This window comes from Bos javanicus, chromosome 17 (genome assembly GCF_032452875.1).
Source record: "Bos javanicus breed banteng chromosome 17, ARS-OSU_banteng_1.0, whole genome shotgun sequence".
Classification (NCBI taxonomy): domain Eukaryota; kingdom Metazoa; phylum Chordata; class Mammalia; order Artiodactyla; family Bovidae; genus Bos; species Bos javanicus.
Window position 1 is genome coordinate 1591191 of NC_083884.1, and position 9049 is coordinate 1600239.

Genomic DNA, 9049 nt, shown 5'->3' on the forward strand with positions numbered 1-9049 from the left:
CTGTCAGTGTCCTGCTTTGAAAGGACTTTTTATATTACTCTGCTTTAGGTATTCAACTTTGTATTTCTTTAGATAAAGTGATAAAATGCATCCAGTAACATTTTCCAGAAACAAGAGTTAATTTTAGGTATTCTTTCTGACAGTGTCCTAAAATGTTTATAATATAACCTGGGCAATTTTTAGGATCCATGATAGAACTTGGATTCCTAGGTAAGGATCCTTTGGTTACTTTTCCATTGCTATGTTGTTACATTATCACAGTATCACAAACTTTGTTTTTGTTGTTCTCCAGTCGCTCAGTCTTGTCCCATGGACTGTGGCATGCCAGGCTTCCTTGTCCTTCACCATCTCCTGGAGCTTGCTCAAACTCATGTCAATTGAGTCAGTGATGCCATCCAACCATCTCATCCTCTGTCATCCCCTTCTCCTGTTTTCAATCCTTCTCAGCATCAGGGTATTTTCTAATAATTTGGCTCTTCACATCAGGTCATCAAAATATTGGAGCTTCACTTCAGTATCAGTTCTTCCAGTGAATATTCAGGACTGATTTCCTTTAGAATTGACAGGTTTGATCTCCTTGCACTCCAAGGGACTCTCAAGAGTCTTCTTCAACACCACAGTTCAAAAGCATAAATTCTTCAGTGCTCAGCCTTCTTCATGGTTCAACTCTCACATCCATACATGACTACTAGAAAACCATAACTTTGACTATACAGACCTTTGTTGGTAAAGTAATGACTCTGCTTTTTGATATGCTGTCTAGGTTTCTCATAGATTTTCTTCCAAGGAGCAAGTGTCTTTTAATTTTGTGGCTGTGGTCACCATTTGCAATGAAATTTTGGAGCCCAAGAAAAGAAAGTCTGTTACTGTCTTCATTGTTTCCCCATCTATTTACTGTGAAGAAATGGGACCAGATGCCATGACGTTTGTTTTTTGAATTTTGATCCTAAGCCAGCATTTTCACTCTCCTCTTTCATGAATTTAACAGCTTAAAACAAGATGAATTTATTAACTCAGTTTCCAAGTGTTAGGACTCCAGCACAACTTGCTGGTTCCTCTGCTTACAGTCTCACAAAGCTATAAAGTGCTAGCTATGGTTATGATTTCAACTGAGGCTTAAGGTCTTCTTCTAGGCTTCTTAGCTGTTGGTAGAATTCAGCTCCTTCGATTATAGGGCTGAAATACTATCTTTCTTTCTGGCTACTACTTGAGGCCCATCAACTTTAAGGAAGATGTTTATTCTCAATCACCAGGACCTGGGGATGTCTAGATGGTTGAATTCTAGAAGAGGAGGCCAGACAGAGCCATTCTCAGCTCCTTAAAGCTATCCATGGTTCTGTCATGGGCTCGTCTATACAATGTGGCACCTAATTCTCCAAGGCCAGCAGGGCAGCAATTCTTTTGCTTTTAATCTCCCCTTCTAGTCTGTTAAGACAAAATCTCCTATAAAACAATAAAATCACAGTAATGACTAGCCTGTCATATTCATAGGTCCCACCAACAATCAAGCAGGGTTGATTGTACTACAACAAATGATGGGAGCATGGTCCCAAGATGATGGAGGAATAGGACGGGGAGACCACTTTCTCCCCTACAAATTCATCAAAAGATTATTTGAATGTTGAGAAACTTCCAGAAAACAGCTTCTGAATTCTGGCAGAGGACACCAGGCACCGAGAAAGGCAGCCCAATCTCTTCAAAAAAGGTAGAACAAAATATAAAAGATAAAAACAGACACAAAAGAATTAGAGACAGAGACCCATTCTGGGGAGGAAGTCATGAAACAGAAGAAGTTGCCACACAATAGGAAACCCTCACAGGCATGTCAGTGGGGAGCTTTAGAATCTCAGAGGGCAATAGAACAGGACAAAAAATCAGAATATGCACCTAAGTGCAACTACCAGTGGAGAAGCTGCTCAGACTCTAATGTCCACCAGCAGTGAGTAGGGGCTAGTCAGGGAGGTGTGGGCTCAATTATTGGTCCTTAGAGTAAGGACTGGCTTAAATGTCCTGAGAACCATCTGAGGGAGCTAATGTGACATAGCAGCCCAAACCTTTGATCGCCAGAGAGACGAAAAGGAAAAGAACCTTTCTTGCAAAAGGCTCTAACACTGCACAGTGACCCCAGGTGTGCTCACTGAATAAAGGATTGTGACCTAGTGAATACCAAAGGAGAGCAAGCCAGCTGCCATTTAGGGACTTCCCTCCCTAGAGGCAGAGAGGCAGGTGTGTGACAGCCAGAGCCCAAAAGCAAGGGGCTACTGCAATCTCAGCACTAGCACCAAACTGTGAGCAGGGTGCCAGTTGCTAACACATTTTCCTGGGATGGTTCACATCGAGAGAGTCAATTCCTAGGCAGATTGATAAGAAGTCCAGGGTCCCCAAGGGGGAGAAAGGGGGAGAAAGGGGTCTGGAGCTCTCGAAGTGGACATTGGGGGTCTGGAATTCTCAAGAAGGACAAAAGGACAAACTTTTTTTCCTCTACATTCCTTAGTTTTAGTTACATAACTCAATTAAACTCTGTACTAGGGATTGTACAACAACAATGTATCTGGCTGGAGGACAGTTTCTCCTTCCTGAAAACCTGCTGACTAATCCTGATGTCTTAGAATGTATATTGTGGGAGTGGGTCTGGTAAAATTTCCACAAACTTGAGACTTTTTTTGATTCATTGTAACAACTAATTAAAAGGTATATAACTCCCTTGCTAACACTAGCAAGGGGGTACTCTTTCTGACCCCTTCTGATGCCTATGTCAGAAGCTTTCTCTATCCCTTTTATACTTTAATAAAACTCTATTGCACAAAAGCTCTGAGTGATCAAGCCCTGTCTCTGGCCCAGATTGAATTCTTCTCTTCTGGAGGCCAAGAATCCCAGAGTCTTTTCGTGGGTCAGCAACAACCTTTCATCTTGGGGCTCATCTGGGATTCTTCAGGACAAGGTAAGGATGCTCGGAGCTCTAGTTCTTTGTTCTTCTAACAAACACGTTTTCTGCTGTACTTTACTAACTCTACGGTGTGCTTGTGTGAATGAAGGACACACCCTGTGTGAAGCAAGTGAGGAGCCCTGCTCTGCACTTCCGTGGTGACCTCATATGGCTTATGGCAGAAACCTGTCAGAGGTTTATACTGACAGGCCAGTGCCAAGAGGCACCCAATGTCTCCTTCAGGGACCAGCCAGAAATGGGCAAAGTATGTGGACTGATCTCTCCTTTCTTGGTCAAACTTTTTGACCATTTCATAACTCCTTGGGAATTAGAAGTACTAACCTAATCTGTTGGATCATAGACTTTCAAGGGACTTGTGATCTATGCTGTTACTGTGTACTGTGACTTAGGTCCCAAACTTGGATTGGTAGTCAGGAAGTGCCTAGCCTCACTAGGAATCGGAAGTTCAGATGCTAGACGGATCTCTAGCTCCAAGAACATCTCTGAGGTTAAAGGTTACTCAGATTGGAACTACAATGGGTTTTTTTTTTCCCCCTTTGGTAATGCTAGCTCTTAGCGGACTAGAGGAGGCTTTTATACTGGTATGGTGATGCTTGGAAGGAACATCTCAATTTTATGTTCGTACCAGTCTTAGTGTGGTCAGGAATATACTCAGGGTGGTGCACAGTCACTCAGGTGACAAATGTTTCCCCCAGCGGTCTTAGCTTGGGAGGCATTCTGGGAGGTTATTCTGATTGCACCCTGGGCGGTATCAAAGGCAAGCAAGGTTTTAATGTTGAGCTGGACATCAGACTGGGATGCCATCAGGTCTACCCCTGATGCATCCCCACCCCGTCTCGGTGGTAAAACTGGGAGGGATGAGTACGGTGCCTGTGCTGGTAAGGGACAGACTAAGTCCGACCAGGAAAGAAGAGCTTTGGTGTTTAGTCTGTCTACACCCCCATCTAGAGCAGGAGGGGATGCCTCCGTTAGAAAGATGGCTCTGCTCACTTCTTTTCTCTCTTACAGATGGGAGCTAACAATTCCAGCCTCACTCCTTTGAACTATATCCTGAAAAACTGGGATAGATTTGATCCCCAGAGCTTAAAGAAGACACATCTGGTCTTCCTATGTGATACTGCATAGCCAAGGTACCCATTAGAGGACGGTGATCTGTGGCTGGTTGGAGGGTCTCTTAATTATAATACTGTTTTACAATTAGACCGGTTCTGTAGAAAACAAGGGAAATGGGTAGAAGTAGCATATGTGTTGCCCTTTTTCTCTCTGCGAAATATGCCAGACTTATGTCCTTAGGGTATAGATTTAGGTGTGAAACCTTCAGCTCCCTCCTGTCCTCCTACTTTGCCCCCTACCTGGGGCTCCAAACTGAGCAAAGTCAGAGAACCCTCCCCCCTCCCCCCTCAAGAAGGGTTGCCTTTGTCTCAGTAAAAACCCAAACTGAGATTCAAACTGCCCAAGTAGAGGTCCAAACAACATGACCTCAGACTACTCTGGTTTCAGTAGAAACCCAAACCATCGAAATAAGAGATGAGATGGAGGACAGGAGACAAAGAGATAAAGAAAAGCAGGTTTCTCCAATCTGTCCCTGGGATCATATGCTCAGAACAGCTAGAGAGGCTGAGGAACAGCCACACAAGCTGTTGCCTCTTCATAAAGCACCCACTGGGAGAAATAATCAGTCTATGAGAGTTAATAAGCCCTTTTCTTATCAAGAAATACAAAGAATCAAGGAGGATCTTGGAGACTATTTACAAGACCCAGAAAAATATATTAGAGCCTTTAAAGGTGTTACTCTGCTTTATGACCTTACATGGAAGTATGTGATGTATATCTTGGGACAAACGCTGACTCCCGACTCAAAGACTCGAGTTTTGGAAAAAGCGGTTGCTTATGGAGATGAATGGTTTTGTAATGAGTCAGTAGGGAAGAGGGAGGACAAGATATCCGCCCTCCCGACTGGGAATCAGGTGGTCCCAACTACAGAACCAGACTGGGACTACAACACAGCTAAAGGAAGATGGGATCAGAGTCATTTTTTCAAATGTATTCTTGAAGGAATACATTTTTCTTACATGTATTCAGGCAGGCACGTGCTAAGCCTTTAAACTATGGAAAATTGGCAAACACAGAACAGGAGAAGAAGAAAGCTCCTGGTAAATTCCTAGATAAACTGAGAGAAGCCCTTTGCAGATTCACTGAGATTGATCCTGAAATTGAAGAGGGAAGAGTGATCTTAAAAGATAGATTTCTCATTCAGTCAGCTCCAGATATCCGCTGTAAGCTGTTAAAATAGGCGTATGGACCAAATCAGTCTTTAGATAATCTGTTACAACTGGTTCAAACAGTTTATTATGGTAGGGAACATGAGGAATAGAAAGAAATGCAGAAAGACAAAGGAACAGGCAGAAGCCCTCATAATTGTTGTAAGAACCGTTCTTAAACAACCTGAGAAAAATGCCCAGAGGGACCCAGGTGAAAAGGGATGGGTTTGCTATTACTGTGAAAGGGAGGGGCACCTCGAGCGGGATTGCCCTCAGGCATCCAAGCTGACCCCAGCTCCACATCCGGTCTGCAAGGGACCACATTGGAGGAGAGACTGCCCCCACAGGTGTAAGTTTCAGAGGTCAGACTCTCAAGACAATCAGGACTGAAGGTGCCCGGGGGTCCCCACACAAGCTCCCATCCTAATTACACCTGAGGAACCCCAGATATTAATAACTGTAGGGGGCCAATCCGTCGATTTCCTTTTAGATACTTGGGCAACTTTCTCTGTGCTTACTGAAGCCCCTGGCCCACTTTCTTCTTGATCCGCTTCCGTAATGGAGTTGTCTGGACAAGCCAAAAGGTGTTATTTCTGTTGTTCTGTAACTGGGACTCTGTGCTATTTTCACAAGAGTTTCTAATCATGCCAGTCTCCCTCACCCCTTTTGGGAAGGGATATACTGAGCAATATCCAGGCCTCCGTTTTCATGAATATGGAGCCCTCCCTTTCTCTCCCTTTAATTGAACAAAATGCAAACCCTAGAGTGTGGGATGTTGGAAAATCTGTGGGTCAAGGACGAAATGCTATTCCTATAGTTGTCAGGCTAAAAGACCCACACTTATTTCCACGTAAGAAGCAGTATCCACTGAAACCTGAGGTGATGGAAGGGTTAAAACCCATCATCGAGAATTTAAAGGAGCGGGGGCTATTAATTCCCTGTTACAGTCCATACAACACTCCTATTTTGGGTATAAAGAAACCAAATGGTAAATGGAGACTAGTTCAAGATTTATGTATAATAAATGAGGCTGTAGTTCCTTTACACCCTGTGGTGCCTAATCCTTATACTCTATTGTCTGAAATTCCTGAATGAGCCAAATATTTCTCAGTAATTGATTTAAAAGATGCCTTCTATTCAGTCCCTTTGGTGGAGAAAAGTCAATTTCTATTTGCCTTTGAAGACCCTAGCAGCCAGCTTCTCAGTTAACCTGGCCAGCTTTGCCCCAGAGATTTCATGACAGTCCTCACTTATTTTGACAAAGTTTGTCACAGGATCTACAAAACTTTAATAGCTCTGAAGCAGTGGTACTACAGTATGTAGATGATATTCTACTCTGTGCTGAGACAGGGGAAGCTTGTTCACAAGCCTCAGAAGATGTCTTAAACTTTCTGGCAGGCTGTGGTTACAAGGCATCAAGAGAAAAGGCTCAGCTTTGTCAACAATTAGTTAGATATCTGGGCCCAATCATATCAGGGATCTTCAGAGTGACAATGGCTCCACCTTTAAAGCTGCTGTAACTCAGGGTGTATCTAAAGCCCTAGGAATAGAATATCACTTACACTGTTCCTGGAGACCCCAATCCTCAGGAAAGGTGGAAAAGGCTAATGACATTATTAAATCAAAAGACATCTGTGCAAATTAACTCAAGAGATTGAAGGACAACTGGATTAAAGTTCTACCCATAGCTTTAATGAGGGCTCGGCCTGCCCCCCAAAATATCCCCCTTTGAATATATTTATGGAAGGACTTTCTTGTGCACAGACATTGTTATATACCCTGAAGCCTTGGAATTAACTAATTATGCACCTCAGTTCTCAGCTTTTCAACAAGCATTAACAGAACTTCAGGAGATTACTCCTGACCCAGCCTCTGAGTCAAGCAAGCCTCTGTTTGAACCAGGAACCGAGGTTCTGATAAACACTTTGGGATCTGGGGGCCAATCCCTTAAGCCCCTTTGGGAAGGCCCTTACCAGGTTATTCTTTCTACTCCCACAGCTGTCAAAGTGCCAGGAATTGATTCGTGGGTTTATCACTCTTGACTTAAGAGGTGGCACTCTGACCAGAACTAAGTGGCATCATTTTATGTCTTTACTTCCTATGCTCTGACTTTGTACTTTTCAGATGGGCTTGATAATCTATATGAGCCTACATCTGCTGACTCCAAAAATCCTGAGTCTGCCATTTGACCCTCAAGATAATGCATTCCTGTCCTGGGCTCATTCCTATGCTGCATTCCACAATCAGTCTAATTGCTGGGTCTGCAGAGCACTCCCCTCCTCATCAATTGACAACCAGTCCATTCTGAAGGAGATCAGCCCTGGGATTTCTTTGGAAGGAATGATGCTAAAGCTGAAACTCCAGTACTTTGGCCACCTCATGCAACGAGTTGACTCATTGGAAAATACTCTGGTGCTGGGAGGGATTGGGGACAGGAGGAGAAGGGGACGACAGAGAATGAGATGGCTGGATGGCATCACTGACTTGATGGACGTGAGTCTGAGTGAACTCTGGGAGTTGGTGGTGGACAGGGAGGCCTGGCGTGCTGCGACTCATGGGGCAGCAAAGAGTCGGACATGACTGAGTGACTGAACTGAACCGAACTGAACTGAACGTGGTGGATTTCTCCACTCAAAGAAAATGGCTTTCTTCAACTCTGTGATGACACCTAACAATCCTAAGATGGACTGATATAATTATGGACATAATGTAACTTTTAATTTTGATTAGGTTTTAACTTGGTTTAATTACTATTTTGACTTACATCTGTAACTGTAAAACAGGGCTTGTTTCTAACCGTCTGAAAGCTTTTAAGCTACAAATGGTTGTACAAGCTCCTACGAGTGCCACAGCCTCCTCCAACTATTACTTGGGGCCCCTGGATCAGAAACCTTCAATATGAGGGTTAGGGGAATATGTTGTCTCACCAATTTAGGGACAGCACCCTTTATCAGCTCAGAAGCAATTGTGGAATAAGAATGACGCCCTATTCCCTAGGCAACATAATTCTCCTAAAAGAAAAGCGGGGAATGAGAGAGTCAATTCCTAAGCAGATTGATAAGAAGTCTAGGGTCCCCAAGGAGGAAAAAGGGGTCTGGGACTCTCAAAGTGGAGATTGGGAGTCTAGTATTCTCAAGGAGGAGAAAAGGACAAAAAAAAAAAAAAAATTTTTTTTTCTCTCTACATTCCTTAGTCTTAGTCAATTACATAACTCAGTTTAAACTCTGTGCTAGGGATTGTACAACAACAATGTATCTGTCTGGAGGGCAGTTTCTCCTTCCTGAAAACCTACTGACTAATCCTGATATCTTAGAATGTATATTGTGGGAGTGGGTCTGGAGGATCTTTCTATTGTTAAATTCTAATCTTGTTATCCTGAAATGTAAATTGTGGGAGTGGGTCTGGTAAAATTTTCACAAACTTGAGACATTCTTTTGATTCATTGTAACAACTAATTAAAAGGTATATAACTCCATTGCTAACACTAGCAAGGGGGTACTCTTTCTGCCCCCTTCTAATGTCTAAGTCAGAAGCTTTCTTTGTCTTTTATACTTTAATAAAACTCTATTGCACAAAAGCTCTGAGCAATCAAGCCTCATCTCTGGCCCCAGATTGACTTCTTCTCTTCCAGAGGCCAAGAATCCTGGCATGTTTTTGTGGGTAAGTACTGAGCGACTTCACTTTCACTTCTCACTTTCATGCATTGGAGAGGGAAATGGCAACCCACTCCAGTGTTCTTGCCTGGAGAATCCCAGGGACGGGGGAGGCTGGTGGGCTGCCGTCTCTGGGGTCACACAGAGTTGGACACGACTGATGCGACTTAGCAGCAGCAGCAACAACT

The 9049-nt window shown here is 43.5% G+C and overlaps 1 long non-coding RNA gene across 1 annotated transcript in view; it reads left to right on the plus strand.

Annotated features, from left to right (window-relative positions):
* Positions 1–8775, plus strand: part of LOC133228482 (uncharacterized) — a 53277-nt gene extending 44502 nt beyond the window's left edge. Inside the window, exons 3-6 of the long non-coding RNA XR_009730214.1 lie at positions 1492–1705; positions 2842–2941; positions 3956–4077; positions 7333–8775. This is a non-coding gene — a long non-coding RNA (uncharacterized LOC133228482). The remainder of the gene's footprint in view (positions 1–1491; positions 1706–2841; positions 2942–3955; positions 4078–7332) is intronic.
* Positions 8776–9049: the final 274 nt, after the last annotated feature.